We start from the raw sequence: 20,397 nt of genomic DNA, 5'->3' as shown, positions 1-20,397 counted from the left end.
TAAGTACTAACTCGTCAAAACAAAAAAGTTAATAAACTCCCTTCTCTCCACTCGTAGCTCCCCTGCTATAACTAGACAGTCACGAGATACATTTAACCCTTGCCTGTTTTTTTTTGTTTTTTTTTTTTTTTTTCCCGAGACAGGGTTTCTCTGTATAGCCTTTGGCTGTCCTGGAACTCACTCGGTAGACCAGGCTGGCCTCGAACTCAGAAATCCGCTCCCAAGTGCTGGGATTAAAGGCGTGCGCCACCACCCGGCTAACCCTTGCCTGTTAACTCACGTAACTTTTTATGATGTTCAGTTTGAACCTTAGAATGAATCTTTTGGGAAGCTACTCTTCCACGGAATCCCTCCAATTCTTTTTTTACCCACCCACAATAGAGTTCCAAATGGGAGTTACCACTGAAGATCTGAGACTCTTGAAACAAGTTCTAAAGACACTTTTGAACAGCTTCTATCACTTCTCCGACAATGCCACATATGTATATAAGGTGTTTGTCTTTTCCAGCCCCGCTGCATTTTCTTATCTCCCTCCCTTGCCAGCAGGTCCCTTTCTCTGTCTTCTTCCTGTTGCTGTTTACCTTCTCTGTGACTGAGTTCAGTTAGGTTCCCGGGTCAAGCACAGGCTGTGGATTACTGACTGGAGCATAGGCAAGTTATCAGTGGCCATGCCATGGAAGAAAATTATTAACGTACACTCCCACCAAACCCTCACAGCAGCTCCTCAGGATGTAGTGAGGCTTCATGAGCCTCTCTCCCCTCCATGATGAACTGTCCTGAACAATCTCTCTAATGGCTTTGCTTTGAACTACTTGACCAGGACCCTGTCCACTACATATGTAATGGCAAGTTCTTGCTTGCTAATCAGTGCTAAAGTGACTTGAAATCAGTAGGTAATGGCTTGCATATGTGTGCATGTGTGCATGTATGTGTGTACATAATTACACGGACATATATGCACACACACTAAATAAAATGCAGCATGTAAGTAAAACCTTAGTTGGTAAGGTAGCTCAGTGAGTAGAGCAGCTCGTGCACAGGCCTAACAAGCCGAGTTTGGTCTCCAGCTTTTACAAGGTAGCAAGAGGGAAATGACTCCCAAGAGCTGTTCTCTGACTTACACACATAGAACGAACATAACAACTGGCATTTGCAAACAAGCAACCATACATGTGAACATATGTAATAATTAGTAAACACTTGCTTTAAAAAAGATAAAGAAAATTTCATGAAGTATTGTCCTTAACATATAAACTTCTGTCATTATTCCTCGAACAATATTAATTTAACAACTATGTATATAGCATTTATATTACATGTGGTGATTTGAATTAGAATGAGCCCTCATAGACTCATGTTTGAATGTTTGCGTCCCAGTTGGTGGAACTCTTTGACAAGGATTAGGAGGTGTGGCTTTGTTGGAGGAAGTGTGTCACTAGGGGAGGTGGGTTTCAAGGTGTTAAAAGCCCTTACCATTCCACATCAGCCATCGCCTCCTGCTGCGGGCTAGATGTAAATTCTCAGCTACTCTACTGCACCAACTCCCAATCATAATGGTCATAAACTCTTAACATTATGGAACCACGAGCCCCAAATATCATGTTTTCTTTTATAAGTTGCCTTGGGCATCGTGTTTTGTCAAGGTAGTAGAGAAGTAACTAAGACATCATATTAGGTACACATAATTTAGAATTTTTTTTTTTTAAAATAGGAGAGGGTTTGTGTGAGTTATGTGAAATTTCGACATCATTTTATACAGATAAAACATACGCATCTTCAGAATTTCGGATGGAGATTCTGGAACCAGCCCTTCACAAACACTGATAATTGTGACTGTAATTCCAAAGAAACTAAGCAAGCTAAGCCATACTGCACTTGTTAATTTACTCAGAATATTCCCAAATCCTAGCACAAGATTACAATGGATACATCCAATTCTTCTGAAACTTCTTTAATATTAATCAATAGATCTGTTTATGTTTTCGAGTTGGTGAGACAACCTTTCAAGATCATTTTTTTAAGTTTTTTTTTTTTTAAGTATGGGGGAAAATCTGACTTACATATATGGTAAACGTCCACAATTAACACTGCAAAGTCCCTGATACAGGGAGAGTGGTGAGTTAAAGTTTACCTTAAAATTGTCAATGCAAAGAGCAGGAGAGGAGAGATTTTTAAGCAAAGGAATTACATAAACAAAATTAAAGAGTATTAAACAAATTCTTTTCAGTCCCTTTAGAAGTTTCATTTACATACTGACAATGTAAACACCAGCCCCAGCAGGGCTTTGATCTGCTAATTACAAAACATTTTTATCTTTTCATTAAATCAGGAGTTCTAAGAGGCCACTTTAATGATTAAAAAGGCAGGCTAAGTAAGTCTCCTTAATTCACACTAGAAATTCACTTGAAACTTTTTTTTTTTTTTAACTAAAGGAGACCACGCACTTCTTTTAACTCTTGGAGTGGTTGGCTCTCATTCCAAACACGTCTAAAAGGCAGGTCTCAAGATGCAGAACAAGGACTGATTAAAACGCTCAAGCTGTCAGAGCTGGCAGCTAGCAAACTGGACTGCACAGAACCCCACAGCAGCTGCAGAAACACTATTGATCTTCCACAATCCATAGGAAACCACAGGCCATTCCGGCGGCAGGTACCAGGGAGACAGGACATAGTCAACATACCATCACGGAGTTGTTTTCCAACTAGGTATAAAAAATACCATTACCTTTCATCCTTTCTTTAAGTGATAATCAACAATAAAAAGACATGTCAGCATTGTTCCTTCTACCTCCTCCTCCATCTTGCCATCTGCCTTGCTGTTGTCTCTCTAATCTGGTCTCATTATGCCGCCCAAGCTGAGTCTGAACTCTGGAACTCACCAGGTCCTCCTATCTCTGCTTCTTGGGTGCAGGGATTAGTGGCATGCTCCAAGATATTGTGTGTGTGTGTGTGTGTGTGTGTGTGTGTGTACATATGTATATACTTACATATGTACTTATTTATATATGTATAACTACATCTGATTTCCAACTGCAATGAAAAATTTCAATGTTTAATTTCAAATTCTTTTGAGAATAAAACAAACATGAACACAAAATCCTCCCTTTGATGTCAATATGTATATTTTAGAACATGTGAGATTTCGAAAAATGTTAAAGATTTGTTTTTATTTTTACCCATTTTATTCTTAGAGTGTGCTTTACCTGAATATATGTCTGTGCAATAAAAGGGTAACTGGTACCCAAAGAGGCCAAAAGACAGCATCAGATCCCCTGGAATTGTAGGTACAGATGGTTGAGAGCTACCACTGCTGGAACTTGAGCCCGGATCCTCTGGGAGGGCAGACAGTGCTCTTAATAACAATCTTCAGCCCATTTCAGAAAATTTGACCAAAAGCACAGGGTTCTCATACGTTCTATCTTTCCCTCCACAACAACTCTTGCGTTTTCCCTGTTACTGTTCTGCATTGTGAGGATACACTTGCCACAATCAACAATGGCACATTACAAACTCATGGAAACCACCCTCACATTGCAGCTCCTGACAAAAGTGTAACGGCATTATCCCACAGGACACTTTAGCTACCCTAACACTCGAGTTCCATCACCCTCCCATGCTCTGCCAAACCCCACAGTCACAGACTTCCTTGGCATCTTCAGCTTTATCTCCTCTGAATGTACGGTTTCTTTCACTCACCAGCACACATTACGGTTCTTCCATGTCATTCCATGCCATGGCAGTCCGTTACTTTTTATTGCTGAGTGAGAACTCCATTGCCTGGATGTACAGCACTTTATCACTTTTGTTTATCTGTTTCAGACTTTGGGATAATGATGAATATAGGTGTCAGAAGCACTCAAGTACTTTCACTGGAGAGACAAAGTCAACTCAACTGGGTAAGAACTTAGAATCAGTCAGGTGGTAGTGGCTCATGTCTTTAATCCCAGATCAGGAGGCAGAGGCAGGTGGATCTCTATGAATTAGAAGCCAGGCTGGTCTACAAAGCTAGTTCTAGGACAGCCTAGCCACTGAGAAACCCTCACTCAACAGCCCCCTGCAAAAAAGAATTTGGGATCAAGGATTCTAAGCCAGTTGATATTTTAACTTTCCAATGACAAATCCCTAAACTGGGTTTTATTTTATTTTATTTCATTTCATTTCATTTTATTTTGAGATAGGGTCTCTCTATTGTATAGCTCTGGCTGTCCTGGAACTCACTAGGTAAACCAAGCTGATCTTGAACTCACAGAGATACACCTGCCTCTGCCTCCTGAGTGCTGGGATTAAAGATGAGCACCACAAGGCCAGGCCTAGATTGGGTATTTTAAACAACATAATTTTATTTTTCCAGATTTGGATGCTAAGATGTCAAAGATCAATGTGAAGGCTAGCTATGTCCTCAAATGGCAGTGACAGAAAGCCTCTTGGCCCCTCCCTTCCCTCCTTCCTTCCATGTGTGTGCACCTGTGAGCATTTCTGAATTTATTTGTAATTGACAAACAAAACATTAGCTACATGCATGGTACCCCACATCCTGACTTTTCCCATAAGAGTCCTGGTGTGTCAGATCAGGACCCTATTGGTACGACCTCGTTTCATCTTAATTACCTCCAGAAGTTCTACATACAAACATCACTATACAGTCAGCTAAAGCTTCAACATAGGAATCGGGAAAGAATGGAAACATTTTTCCCATAACATATGGTAAAAATATGTCTATCTTCTTACGAAATTGCCAAAGTGCCTGTATCATTTTGCATTCCCATCAACAATGAATGGGGCCTCTAGCCAAACTCCATCACTCCTAGCATTCAATGTAGCAGTACCTCAATGTTTGTTGTTCCATTTTTTAAATATGTTTGGTTTTTTATTTTATGTAGATGGATGTTTTGCTTGCATGTATGTCTGTACCATGTGTATGTCTGGTGATCGAGTAGGCCATCAGATCCCCTGGAACCAGAGGTACGGATGGTTGTGAGATTCCATGTGGGTGCTAGGTATTGAACCTCGGTCCTCTGCTAGACCAACCAATGCTCTTAAGCCCTGAGCCTCTGTCTGCTGTCTCCATCTGCAGTCCTCTGCTACTGACAAGCGTGCTGAGCATTCCAGGCTCGCTGTCACATGTGTCTTTGGTGATTATGTGTCAACAGAGGTCCTTCTCAGTGTTTTCAAGTGTGCTTCCCAAAGTGTAGCACCATGTCCATTTGGAAGTGAGCTCACCTGTGAAGGTTACTAGACATGTAGAAGACTAGGTCCTCTCCAGGACCAAAGATGGGCAGAAGAGAAAATGTCTGACGTTATCAGTACATGGCCACACTCTCAGTGCATCTCTGGGAGAAACTTGAAACCAGCACCTTTTTATCACTGGATATCAGTTTTCTGATTAAAGTATTTTAAAAATATATGTGGTTGGAGAGAGGGCTCAGTGGTTAAGAATTCACTTGTTGACCTTTCAAAGGACCTAGGTTCAGTTCCCAGCACACACAGAGTAGCCCACAACCATCTATAACTCCAGTTCCAGGACTTGATACTCTCTCTTCTTATCTCCACAGGCATCAAGCACATATGTAGTATACATACATGCATGCATGGAAACACTCATATACATAAAATAAAAAATAAATCTTTTCAAAATATAATACAGATGGATGCTACTAAAATCAAGATCAAGGTCACTTGGTAAGGTAAAGGGGAAGGGGGTGTGAATGAAGACATCTGACCCAAATCCAAACTCCCTATCACCAACATTTTGCATAACCCACAAAATATTACTGGGAGGAGAGGGAATAAAACAATTAATTAACTCCCTAAAATAAGCTACAGTAACCTATCGAGAAAAGATCGAAGTTAGGTGTGTGGCTGGAAGCTAGGCTAAGCAAAGAAACATGGAAGAAAGTTATTCAGAGTATGGCAGGACACAAATCAAACTCAAAGCCCTCAATTAATCTCAAAGAGGATTGTTTCTTTCTCTAAGGAAAGGGAAACCAAAAGCAAAGTTAGAGAAACTCTGGGTTTTATTCCTAGAAGAGGATTATCATTCAGGAGCATAGAGAAAGGCAGCAAGGGTAGGGGAAATAAGAGAGAGCAATTGTCAAAACCATCAAAAATAGCCAGGCATGGCGGTGCATGGCTTTAATCCCAGCAGCTATCTGCACAGTAAGTCCAAGACCAGTTAGAGGATACATGGCAAAACCCTGTTTTTAGGAGGGGGTGGGTGTTAAAAAGTATTTCTGAATAATATTCTTTTATTACTTCTATGTCTTTTATTTTCAAAAATGGCTTAAAATAAAGCATACAATCTCTCTCTAAATGCTATTCTTTTCTAAGTAAAAAATCTGATAAATTAATTTCCTTCAAAATTTCCAGGTGGTAATCAGATAATTTTTTAGAAAATTATCAAGGACAAGATAAATGGAATGGATGGTTCTATAGTTTGAAATAAAATAATGTTAACACACTAACTTCCCTACATTTTACAACACCGTTAATATTTTTATTATTGCATGTGTCAACATTGAGGCAAGCTGAGAACATGATTTCCCAATAACTTCAAAACTACAAGGATAATTTTTTAGAATAGCAGTAAGACCAAAAAGAGATTAAAACACACAGAGGGAGAGACCCCCACTAACACATGCACACATTTCCTTCATGGTTACAATATTCAGCTATAATCAACTCTAAGCCAGAGTATTTGGCCAAAATTCAATTCTTCTGGAAATACCATACAGTAATAAACTTGTAAGCCACTGATTTACTAGCATATTATCATTTACGATGCTTCACACAATCTCTTTTTAATTCCCTTCCGTTACCACCATTCTTCAAGGCAACCGGTCAAAGCTAGCTGATCTCTCTCTACTTGCAGTTCAAAAGCATCACCTCCTGGATGCCGGGGAAATCTTAGCATGCGGTCATTAGCAGACTAGAGAACCCAAAATTCAAACCCAGAGTTTCTATCTCTGAGACAAAGAAGCACCCTATTCCTTCCAACTGACAAGAATACCTAAATTACAAGGCATGTAGGAAGGGGTGACTACTTTCTTTCCAAACATTAAGAGAAAAACATTTTTGACCTAGTTTTAGAGCACACTACAACATCTTCTTATTTAAAAGGTTCAAGGATTGAGTGTCTCACAGGCTTATGTTTTCTAAGTTCCTTCTACGATAGCAACTCTGTTGCAGACATGGTATTAACTTGATTTCTGGGGAGCCCAACACTGTGCAATGACACCTGCCAGGGCCTGCCACTTTGTAGATAACAAATAGCCCCCTTACAAAATCACCTATGACACCTGTAAGAAGCTGAAATCCCTCTTTTCCTGTCAGCGGCCTCTCTAACTTACTAACAAGCCTCCACAGTACCTCCGTCTCAATGGGCACCAACTTTCCAACCCTGTAAGTATCCAAGATACCGGAGTAAATAAAGCATCAGTCCTGCCTTCCAAGGAGGCACAAGACCCTTTTAGACTAGTGTCAAGCACAGAGGGCCTCGGCACTTTACGTTTATACTGACATTTCCTAGTAAACAAAGGATATCTAAGCATACCAGGCCCTGCAAACACACACACACAAAGAGTACTTCAGAGTAATATATCTTAATTCTAACATTTTAGGTTAATTACAAGTCCTTAAATTATGGTCTTCAAACACAAATACCTTTCAAAAATGTTGATGTTTTTACATCAACAAAAGTGGCCTTTCCTTTTTAAAATCTAGTTTACTGTTTTTCCTGACCTACCCATTGTGTTTTCTTCTGGCCAGGTCTCAGACAGAGAAGACACCTATTGCTGTCTGATTCTAGCATCTACAGAACCATCAGGGCACTCCCAACCTTCACTCTGAAGACATTAGGTGGTAGGTACCTTTAGCCTGCAGCATGCAGTGTTTTTAATAAAAGATGGTTGACTGCACACTAGGTGGTAATCTGCTGAGAGCTGGAGGCAAATACTTCCACAGAACTCAGTCAAGCCCACAAGACAAATGTGTAGACAGACATTTACAACGTCATCTATGAAGGCTCAGTTGGTGTAACATACATGACCAAGGCCCTGGGTTCAATCCCCAATACTATAAAAAGAATCTAGACCAAGAGGAAAACTTACACAAAGGCTTGAAATATTTGAAAACAAAGAATCATCTGGTACAATGATGCACACCATTAATCTCTGTGAGTTCAAGAACTCTATCTACAGAGTGAGTGCTGGAAGAGCCAGGGCTACATAGAGAGATGCTGTCTCAAACAATAAATAAACAAACAAACAAAAAGAATCATCTGAAAATGACCTACTGACCTACTTTGTGTTGAGCCTTATAGGCTCCTTCCTTGTGGGAGTAGCATGCACTTGAGTTTTTTCCTCCACAAAGAAAACATTTTCACAGACAGATGCGGTTAAGCAAAGGAATGAATGGTTAGTTACATGTGGGCTTTTAAAAAACATTATGTGGTAACAATGTGACAGGTAGCTTGTCTAAAGAAGATGAAACCAAAACACCAAAAATGAGTTTCCAAATGGAAAAAGAACACAAAACCCATAAAGCAAGCATATGAACAGAAACTGGTGAGCCACTAATCCCTATAAAGTGTCATTCCAAGGTGACATTAAGATTTATATCAAAAACAAAACTGCAGTGAGTACTTTGTCTACTCTCAATGTATATCCATCTCAATAAAATAAAATAGAAAATAGGAAAATGATTTTAACCTTACAACCCCACTCTAACTTATAAGTCTATCCTTTGGTTATTTCTGATCCATATCCTCACCCACCCATCCTGCCTGTTATGAGAGGGGGGACATAAGGTTTTCCTATGTAGCCCTGGCAGGCATTGGACTTCACGATACAAATCAGGCTGGCCCCAAACTTGCAACAACTCTCCCAAGGGTTAGGATTACAGGTACACATTGATAGGACCTCAATGTAGTCTGGGCTGGCCTCAAGCTTGACATCATACACTTATCGCTTCTTGAGTGCTGGGATAACAGGTATACATCATTGTGACAGGGTCTACATCCATACTTTAAAAATGCCTCTGTGTGTGTGTGTGTGTGTGTGTGTGTGTGTGTGTGTCCAGAAAGTCTTTAAAATGCCTTAATAAATATCAAAAGCAAAACAGGGCTGGAGAGATGGCTCGGTGGTTAAGAGCACCAGCTGCTCTTCCAGAGGTCCTGAGTTCAATTCCTGACAACCACATGGTGGCTCACAACCATCTGTAATGGGATCAGATGCCCTCTAAATAAATCTTTTAAAAAATTGTACAAAACAAAACGTATTCTGGGGACTAGCCAGGCCTTTCCTGGAATTCAAATTCACTTCTGTAAGAGTCACAGATCTGCTCTACCATTCTAAGATTAAGAATCAGCTCGGAGCTGATTGCACTGCAGGTGTGGCTGTTGTGTTACACGTGTAGGTGGCAGAGAGGAAAGAGGCTATGTCTACACTCAGTGTTCTGACCTAAGACCATCTGAACTATTGGTCACCTAACACACCCTGAAAACCAGTGAGCCTGAGACGACCACCAGTCCAGCACTGCACAGGCTTAGCACCCGGGCAGACCATGTTCAAGATGACCCCTGCCTGGCACCATAATGCACAAGAGGGGCATAGTACTCCTGAGATGACACCAGACACTCAGAGACCCCGGGAGCTACCCAGAGAAGCAAGCAAGTGGTGGAGAAATGGAAGAGAGAGAAAGAGAAACAAAAGGATGTGGGCACAGTGAGGAGAGGCAGAACTGGAGCCTCAGAGGCCTGATGTGAGTAGTTGGTGATGCCACCTGGGACCATGGTGGGGTCCTGGTCTGTGCTGCCACTAGGAGTCACATCTGGGTCCATGGCCCTGCAGCACAAAAGGCCAGAAAGGCCAGGCAGACATCCCTGGTCTGGGCTGCCATCAGGGTGCATGTTGATGTCTGAGGGCTGTGCAGATGTGGGGTAGATGTGCAACAGATGTGGGGTTAGAGGTGAGCCAGCCCGAGGGCATGAGTGTGGGAGAGCTGGCCCTGCCTCTTATCTGCAGAGTGGTGGCTTGGTTGAAGGAGAGACACCCTCCTCCCTCCTCCACATTTATGGCAGGCAGGAGAGCTGGCCGCAGGGTCATGAGAATGGGAGAACTGGACATGTCCTTTACCAGCTGCAACACTCGGGAGAGCAGGTGGTGCACCTCACCTGGGCAGCAGGGTAAAGCTGGCCCTGGCTGTGGGGGTTATGGGTGAGTGGGCCCCAGACTGCCTGAGAGCAGGAAAGCCAGCAGGCTAACCACCTCAAATACCTCTCAGGGACTGAGCCAGGGCTTTGAAATGGACCATCCCAACATCTACCCCCTCAGTGAACTGCTGAGTACATCAAGGGGCCACAAGTCCTACAGATCCAAAACTACAGGATTTGTCTGAGAAGAATCCCAGTGAGAATCCAGTATTGCTAGAGTAGCAGAAGCCAAAGGCCTCGTACCAGACCAATGAGTCACTGAGATGTACATCTGCAAGCAAAGAAGTATGGACAAAGGGGTATAGTGTAGGACACACTATGGCATACTACAGTTTCCACAATGAGATTTTATTTTTTATGTTGAGGCGGGAGAGGGGGCTGCAAGGGTGGTGGGCGGGTAGGAGGGGAGGGGGATATGGGTGGGATTGGGGTATATGATGTGAAATTCACAAAGAAACGATAAAAAGTTTCTTGAGTGAGAGACTGAGAGACTGAGAGACTGAGAGACAGACAGACAGACAGACAGACAGACAGAGACAGAGACAGAGACAGAGACAGGAAATTTTTGTTCCAAGGCTGTTGGTTTTATGCCCATCTTCCTTGGTAAGTGCTGCCCTTACTCTTTATTGAAGAAGCTGCCTTTTGCAGTGAGCAGAGATTGATCCAGAGTCTCATACCTGGTCAAAGAGCTCAGTTCTACATGCATATCATCAATATCAACTTCTACTCTGCCCAAGGCTCAGAGAACATCACAAAAGATTCGACAGAAAGAATGAACGAGCCAGACTACGGGGTGAAATGCTGTGCATGCTGCCTCCGGGACATAGGACTGCACTCATGAACACATCCATTGCTAACCTGTAAACCAGTAGACACTCCAGCATGAGTTGGGGGAGGGGTTCCCAAGGCCCTGCCTTCGGCTGAAGAGCTTTAGAAAGTTGACAGCTACAGGGGAGGGAGAGTCCACTTTCTTCAGGGGTATGGATGCTGTAAGTGGACCACGCTGCAGTAGAAGGCCTCCCAGCCATGCACTAAGGACAGCAGTCATTGAACTTAGCAAATTAAAAATAAAAAGACATGAAGGTGGGAGGGGGATATGTTATGTGGGTTCCTGGGAGGAGGGGAGGGGCGGGGGGGGGGTAATGGCAACAAAATCTCAAGACACGTTGCCTTCACATTCACCCCTTGTGATAAAACTAAAGAAGCAATGAAGGCTGAGCCCACAGGGAGGGAAGTTTTTACAGCTACATTCCAACACTTGCTTCCAAAGCTGTTAAGAATATGATGGCATTCCTTACATCCATGCCCAGAACTTAATAAAAGCTCACAAATGTTCCGGCACTCCAGCTACATTCACAGGAGCAGAAATATCTTCAGAGTCAGCATGACTCTTCAGAAGCCACAAACATAAAATGAGAAAACAAAGGTGTCAATATTATAAATTTAAATGGTCATAAACGTTTGAAGAAAACCAGTTCGAAGCCTGAAATTTCTCTATGCACCTAGTCCCAGATCTCAGCATTTACAGATCACTAGAGGGCAAGTGAGATGAAGCAGCAGTTAAAAGTACTTGCTGCTTTTCCAGTGAACTGGCGTTTGATTCCTACCACCCACGTCAGGTGGCTCACATCTACCTGTAACTCCAGCTCAAAGGGATCTGACCCCCCCCCGCCGTAGTGGCTTCCTTGGAGACCTGTACACACATAACAGTTGCTCACAGATATGTACACATACAAATAAATAAAAACAAATATTTGAGAAATTAAAGACAGAATTTTATATTGCATAAATTGACTATAACATCACAAACAGGAAAACTCTGCCATTCTATAAACTATCAGCAATGACAGTTATATGAGGAAAAATAAAGAGGAAATGGAATAGATGTATATATATATTCTTTTGAAGACATGTGCTACTGGACCAGGAAAATAACCAGTGTCCAGTCCCAGAGAAATATAAATTCATGTTCATTAATACAGCATCATCACAGATGCTTTTAACAAAGTAGGTAAAAGGCTTGTACAGTTTGACACCTGAAAGATACAAACATCACTCTAGTCACCTTGTAACTGCAACATGAAATCTATCCTTAAAACAGCTTTTGCCACTTTTACTGGACTGATAAAGCTAATAATGGAGTAGTCACCACTAGGTGCTCTGTGACAGGAAGTGACACAGAAAAAATCCACAGACCTTTCCTGCTATAAATATTTGGCCTTGCCTGAGCAAAGCTTGTGGGTCTAACTCCAATTCTTGAGAGAAATGAAGTGGGCAGGGAAAATTAAGTCAAACCACTCTATGACTTCCCAATCCCAGAGATAAAGAAGATCTGTCAACCAAGGAGCAAGTGTAGCCTCTTAAAAGATGTCAAAGACAAGATGGAAAGAGTAAGAGGAGACAAGGAAACGTCCTAGATAAAAGGATACTAAAGAGATACAACACTTAAGGGCTAACATTAAACTCTGGGCTGATTGCTGCTTAGAGGGCTCTTTAGGAAAACACTGTTCTTAGGAGAAATATTGTAAATGGTTAGGGGTGAGAGGTCGTGGTATGCGCAACTTACTTCTAAAGGACTGGAGGATAGCAATATAAACTGAGATAAAGCTCGGCCAGCAAAAGACTAACAGCGCATCTGGAATCCCCTGTAATACTTCTCTTCCACTTCACTCTACGCTTGAAACTCTTCAAAAGGAAGGTGACAGTATGGCTTTGTCATGGAGGGAATGGCAGGATGAAAGACTTACATGAGATTATACAGAATTCTCATTTCAGGGGAAAGAATAATCAAATCAGCTCTCTGAAGGGTGAGAGGATAGTTAAATAAGTCAGGCATTACTGTACAATATTAGAGCAATTGATTCTTCCTCTCTTGTGTGAGGACGGTCGTGTTACTTTATCAAACAAACCCAATTCTTGAGGGATTTGTCCCTAAATACTAAGACTTTCAGAAGAGTGAATAGAGTTACTGTTATATGACATACATGTGCATCAAACATGATTACATATTTATAAATGGAGGCCTAAAGCATTCAATACATTTATACACATAGATTCTCATACTGATTGTAGTTAGATGTTCATTTTATTTAAAAAAAAAAAAAAAAAAAAAAAAACAGTCTTATCAGGTTTCTACCTATTTTTCCTCTCCTGCAAAACCATGCAAACCTTTTAATTCCACCATAAAGAAAAGTCCTGCAAATATAGCCATTTCTCTCTCCAGCTCCAGCCACTGTGGCAATCACTAACTACATCTAACTTAATCCTTGAAATTTGGCTAAGGCTGAGAAACTGAGTTTCAATTTTTAATTAATTTGCATTTAAATGTAAATAGTCATGTATGTTTAGTGGCTATTATTCTGGACACTGCAATGATATGGTACATGCAGAACTATATACAAAAGATGTTATTATAATTCATAAACTTAAATAACAGGCAAACTAAGGGAAAAGGTCCAAAAATGACCAAAAGTCCTTAATAAATGTTGCAGAATGAAATTCAGTTTAAAACCTACCCCAAACCAATGTAACTATCAGAAAAGCCAGTGCACTCAATCAATTGCACTCAACTAGCATGAGGCCAAAACAGTTGGGACTGATAAAAAGGAGTTAACTGCTGTAATAGGGGAGGGGAGGGAGGGGGAGGGAGAGAGAGGGGAAGGGAGGGGAGGGAGGGGGAGGGACAGAGAGGGGAGGGGAGGGAGGGGGAGGGGAGGGAGAAAGAGGGGAGGGGAGGGGGGGAGAGGAGGGGAGGGGAGGGGAGGGGAGGGGAGGGGAGGGGAGGGGGAGGGAGAGAGAGGGGAGGGGAGGGAGGGGGAGGGGAGGGAGGAGGAGGGAGAGAGAGGGGAGGGGACGGGAGGGGAGGGGAGGGGAGGGGGAGGGAGGGGCGTATACCCTGTGGACTTTAGAGAAAGTTGGTTCTCTCCTTATTCCATGTAGATCTTGGAAACCAAACTCAGGTCACCAAGCTTAGCAGCAAGGACTCTTACCACTGAGCCACCTGGCTGCCACTCACAAACTTATTTTAAACACATGCTGACAGTGGCATCTTTGTATAAGACAGGCTATGTCTAGCCAGTATCCACTAAGCATTGTTCCTCTCTAGCACCACAATTGGCCTGTAACCTACTACCTGACTTATACTACTGCCAACTTTAAATGCATGTCCATACTTTATAGAATTATTTTAAACTCTACTGAGTAAGATGGAAATTTCTTAGAATAGTGCCTGCACATAAACATTCGATGAATTGTCTTTATTTGCTATTTCCTACCAACCTGGAACTTTTTCTGATTGCTTTCTATTTGTCAGTACAGGGATTAAAACCTGACTGACACTAACCAAGCACTCAAACCCTCAAACATGTTTTTTTCAATGGGCAGAAACAAAGCACACACACAAAGTTTCACAGAGTAAAGTTACAGAAATATCTAAATATATAATTATGTCTTGTTCAACTTGGAATGCTTTTTTTTATGTATCACAAAAACCCAACCAAGCTATCAAAGTAATTTTTTTCAAATGCAAAACTATGATGAAACTGTTTGGAATCAACATTTTAATTAATTAAATTAGGCAAATTTTTATATACAAAAAAAACTTGTTTCACTGAAATACAATTCACAAACCATACTCAAAGTATGCGATACAGGTCAGCTGTGATGGTGCACACCTTTAATCTCAGCACTTAGAAAGCAGAGCAGCAACAAGTGGATCTTTGTGAGTTCAAGGCTAGCCTGATCTACATAGCAAGTTCCAGGCTGGCCAGGGGTGCATAATGAAACCCTGTATCAAAAAAACAAACAAAAAGTACTACACAGTACAGTGGATTTACTCCCAGCAAGTCTATATACCCACTAACATAGTCAACTTCAGACTATATTACCTCAGACAGGAGCCCTGCACAGATCACGACCACCCACCCCCACACTGCCACTCATATCTGTGGTGTTCTGTGTCTGTAAACTTCCCTATTCTGAATATCCACATAAATAGAAGGACATACTGTCTTTTCTCGTGACTAGCTTTTCTTTTTTCTCTCCCTTTGCTGACAACAAACATATGGCTTGCTTTTGCCAGTTTTACTAAAAAGAAATACTATTATAAATACTCATGTTCAAGCTTGCACATAGGCCATTGGTTTTTATCTGAAGAAAATAAGATATCAAGGAATAAAACTGCCAGGTAATACAAGAAGTCTACACTTAACCTTTTGAGGACCTGCCCGACTATGGTTTTCCACAGGACCTGCATACAGCATTTTATACTCTCCTCAGCAGCGGGCAAGTTTTCTGATTTCTCCATGTCCTCACCAATACTATTCCGTGTCTGGTATTTTATGACAGCCATCCAGGTAGATAGGATATGGTTGGTGTCTCACTGTGGTATGGATTTCCATTCCTTATTGGCCAATGGTACTCTTTGCACACAATTATTAGCCATTTTTTTATCAACTTAAAAAAAGTCTTCTCAGATCGTTTACCAATTTTTAGTTGGTTGGTTGGTCTTAAGAGTCATAAAAGATAGATTCTAAAGAAAATTTCTTAACGGAATGTGATTTTTAGATGTTTTCAGTCTTTGGTCAGTCCTTTGGAACACAAGTTTTCCATGTTTCTACAGAATGTACCATGTCTACCACTGTTGCTTCTGGTGTTTTGAATCCTAATCACAGCACACCTAAGGTTATGAACATGATCCCCTGCGTTTTCTTCTAAAAGTTCTATAATCATAGCTCTTCTACATAGGTCTTTTTTGAAATAAAAATTTCACTTCAGTTTGAGATAAATGTTATGTATAATGTGAAATAGAATTGCAACTTGATTCATTTACATACAGATCCAGTTCTGTCAGCATAGTTTGTTAAAAGACAACCATTCCCATGAAGCCTGTGTTACCTGTGTTACAGGCTTAGCTTTGGACTTTCAATTTTGCTCCACAAGTGTATATCCATCTTTGTATCATCAATACCACACTGTTTTGACTTCTGTTGCTCTGAAGTAAGTTTTAATATTAGGAAGCATGAGTTTCTCTATACTTTTTGTTCTTTTCCAATAGTATTTTGGATGTTCTGGGTCCTTTGTAATTACATCTGAATTTTAAGTCAGTTCAACTGTTTTTACAAAGATATCATGTGAGTGATATTCTGAGATCTACTGAGACTGTACCAACTTGGGACTATCAGCATCTTAATACAGTCTCTCAATCCAAGAGCATAGGTATTTTTTTTTCATTCATTTCTATCTCTTTAGTTTTTCCAATAATATGTTATAATTTGAGAATAAATTTATAGTTATTTTGTTAAGTATATTCCTACATTTTGCTGGTATTCGTATTGTTCGCTACAAATGTATATAAACTACTATTAATTTATACTTACTGTCCTGTAACCTAATAAAGTGAACCATGCAGAATGTCCTCAGCCAGATATACAGATGTTAAATACTAGTTTCTATTACTGACACATGTTTATGTTTCAAATATCTTATAGTAAAGGTACATTACTATAAAACTTTTCCTCAATGCCTATGTGTAAAATTGTGATGTGTTTTTTGTAATTATTCACAAGAAACCTTAGAACAAGCTTAGAACAAGAAACACTATGTATCCATCCAATGATGTGTTGACACTTGATAATAAGTATGGTTTGTTTTGTTATTTTTTTTTTTTTAGTAACAAAGCTGTCCATTCATCTTTTAAGAGCCTCAGAAAAGCACTTACTTTTAAGCTAAGCAATAAAGTTCAACCTTTCCTGATTTTTAACTTTTATGTTTCTAACCTGAATTTATGTTCTCTTTGAATTTGGTATTGCTGCAGAGTGGCGCTGGTGCCCAGAACTGGACCAATATGACAGGAAGGTTTGAATGTGTTGTAATCCCTAGCTCTGATTTTCCTTTCTCTGAAACTTACTTCATGCTTTGGACTTCCCAACGAAAACTAGGAAAAATAAGGAGTGAGAAGAGAGAAGGCAACAGTGAGGCAGAACCCAGCAGTTCTACAGTCCCCGGCTTCTACTTGATAGCATGTACTGAGTACTTTTAGCTAGAACATTCTCACTCCGAACAGTCTCTTAAACTTGGACATCTGGTTGGCATTCTCAAGTAACCTTTAAAAGCAACCAGGTCCTTTTATATCCAAAGCAACATTTGCTTTGCTTCTAAATAATTTTTAAATTACAGTTATTTGTTGGAAAAATAACAGCCATAACCTACAAAACCACAGTTTGTCCCACAAAGTTCAACTGTAGCCCAGATCTATTTTTGGCTTCATAACAACTTGAGCTAAAGAATCTCAGTGCATTGTTCAAGTTGCATTATAAACAGTTTCTGGAAAGAAAAGCAAAACATCAAATGTTGCACAAACCAAAAATGGTACAGAGTATGATAAGGTTTGAGTTCAAACATCTGCTACAGGAGGGCCAGCAACACTCTGCTCCCCCACCCCTCACACCTTTTCTCGTAACTGTAACTCAACCCAACTGTATGAAAGTAGTCCCCTGCTGACTGACTAGCCCATCTCCCTGTCCTTGTCTCAGCTTTATACAAAGAAGAAGCCACATTGTCGAGGAGATGTGTAAAATCTGGGAGAAATTAATGCCTGCAGCATGAAGCACATCAGCTCAGAACATCATTAAACCCTCTTCACAATGCCCTTGCTTTACCTCTAACCCGCTACTTCATCCCGTAAGTTAGGCTAAGGTTAGGCTAGGACAGCTCCCTTTCAGCATTTTCCTCCCCACCCCCACCCCCACCACACACACCTTTTTTTAATGTGTATGAATATTTTACCTGTACGGAAGTCTATACATCACCTGCATGTAGTACCCATGGAGGCCAGAAGAATCAGATTCCCCTAGAACTTGAGTTACAGAGTGTTTTGAGCTGCCATGTGGGTACTGGGAATTGAACCTGACTCCTCTGTAACAGCAGCCAGTGCTCTAACCACTGATCCATTTCTCCAATCTCCCCGAGCCCCACCTTCATCATTCTTAAAATGAACATGTCTACAGCCTTTGCTCAGATGCTGTCCTCCTCCAATGGCAAACTACGCAGAACAGGAGATTCAGACTCAGTAAAGCACCATCACTAAATCAAATCCATTCACATTTCAGTTACTGTGTCATGTGCCACTAAATCCACACTTTCATGAAAAATGCTGAGCTACATAAAAAGGAACACTGTGATGAATTTAGTCTTTGTTCAACAAGCCTAGTGGGACACTCAAGCTTGAATCACAAAAGTTTCTGACTTTCTTCCCCAAATTAGAATCACTATCTTCAAACCCCTTCTTTTGCTGTAGCTCCTGCTTAGGTGGGAAAGAAAGCCGGGGGTTATTAAAGGGAAAGCATCACATTCAATGACCAAAAACCACTCCAAATTCCCACCTGTCTGCTACACTCAAGTAATGTGAGATGGTTCAGTACTTCAGTATATAGTACTCACTGCACAAGCCAGACAGCCTGAGCTCAGACCCCCAGAACCCACAAACAAGCTAGACACAATAGTGGGCACCCCTGGAATCCCAGTGTCCCTGTGAAGAGAGAGGAGACAGAGACAGGGAGCTCACTGGCCAACTAACCTGGCACACACACAAAAGCCACAAAAGAGACCCAACCTCAAACACGGTAAAAGGAAAGGTTGTCCTCTGACTTCCATATGAGCCACATGACACCACGTTCACATTTAAACACATATACACAAAACATCAGTGACCACAGGGTTGGTGACACAGCACAGTTGGTAAAGTGCTTAACTTACATGCATGAAGCCCTGGGTTCGATTCCAGCACCATGTAAAACTGGGAGTGTTGGTTGGCCAACACTGTAATTCCAGCAGTTGGGAAGCAGCTGTGGCCACACAGAGAGTTAGGAGCTGTGGACTATAGAGACGGAACTGTGGTTAAGAACACTGACTACTCTTCCAGAGAATGTGGATCCAATTCCCAGCACCCACGTGGTGGCTCAGAACTGTCTGTAACTCCAGGTTCAGGGGATCTGGCACATCCTTCTGAACTCTGGGATAGTAATGTGGTATACTTACATACAAACAAGCAAACACTCAAATACATAAAATTAAAAGAAGTCAAATCTTGTTATGCAAAAATTTTTTTTCCTTTTTTAAGCCAGACACCCACCTTTAATCCCAACAGTAGGGAGTCAGACACAGGTGAATCTCTGTGAGTTTGAGGTCAGGTTGGCTTACACAGAGTCACAGGGCAAGCCATGACTACACTAAAAGATCATGTCTCAAAAAATACATATTTTTTAAAATAGTGGCTAATCATGGCGTCTTGTGGCTTTAATCCCAGCACTAGAGTGTAGAAGCAGGCAGATCTCGATGAGTTCAAAGACACCTGATACAAAGTTCAAGGCCAGTCAAGGCTATATTGTGAGACATTGTCTCAAAAAATAAATAAACAAAAAAATTAATTACTTAAGAGGCCAATCTGAGCTACATGGAAACCTGTGTGCTCCCCCCCCCCCCAAAAAAAAAACAATCAAAAGAGCAATAGTTTTGATGGTGATACCAACAATGACCGTTCCCAGAAACACGGGGCATTTGGTGGCTACACAGATAAACTTCATGGGTACCTTATTTAGTCTTAGCTCTTGGTCTACCACATCTGCATTAGGTGAGATCCACACATGTGAGCTAACAGAAACGGCTCCTACCATCCAGGTCCAGTGAGTTCAGAGCATCATGAAAGAGAAAGACCAGGGATAAAAACGAACCCTCAACCGATTTGAGGGAACTTCTAATCTAAGTAACTGTCCTTCATCAGTCAGTTCAGCTGTGATTTTTCTGGAATACTTTGTTTAAATTCTCTTACTTGAGCAGAGCCCATTCAGCTGCTTCCTCATGGTATTTGTTCAACTTTACCACAGCTCTCACGTTGCACTGCAGCTTTTCTTTAATATGCTTGATGCCAGTAAGTCCTACAGGTGACAAAAGTACCGCCCTCCCTACTTTTGCCTTCACTGTTCAGGGCCGTGTCAGGTACCTCACTGGTGCACAAAGGTGGTTAAGTAAAGGACCATTGCTTCAAAAAAATGCAACCTTCTCTAGCCAGCCCCAACTCTCTGGAGCTTCAAACCCAGCACTCAGGAGACTGAGGAAGGCTGAGCCAGGGTTTACAATTAAGCTAGCCTGGGCTACAAAGTTCCAAGACTGACAAACCCTGTCTCAAGCAAACAT

The 20,397-nt window shown here is 41.3% G+C and overlaps 1 protein-coding gene and 1 pseudogene across 2 annotated transcripts in view; one reads left to right on the top strand and one right to left on the bottom strand.

Annotated features, from left to right (window-relative positions):
• The window catches only part of Mllt3 (MLLT3 super elongation complex subunit), a 251,859-nt gene that overhangs the window by 209,661 nt on the left and 21,801 nt on the right, over positions 1 to 20,397 (bottom strand). The gene's annotated exons all lie outside the window — the stretch shown is intronic.
• LOC117709731 (small nucleolar RNA SNORA17) lies at positions 9,373 to 9,488 on the top strand (annotated as a pseudogene).

The sequence above is a fragment of the Arvicanthis niloticus genome, chromosome 5, assembly GCF_011762505.2.
Source record: "Arvicanthis niloticus isolate mArvNil1 chromosome 5, mArvNil1.pat.X, whole genome shotgun sequence".
NCBI classification, from domain to species: domain Eukaryota; kingdom Metazoa; phylum Chordata; class Mammalia; order Rodentia; family Muridae; genus Arvicanthis; species Arvicanthis niloticus.
The sequence above is the reverse complement of the archived record's forward strand: the minus strand, read 5'-3'. Positions and strand labels throughout refer to the sequence as shown.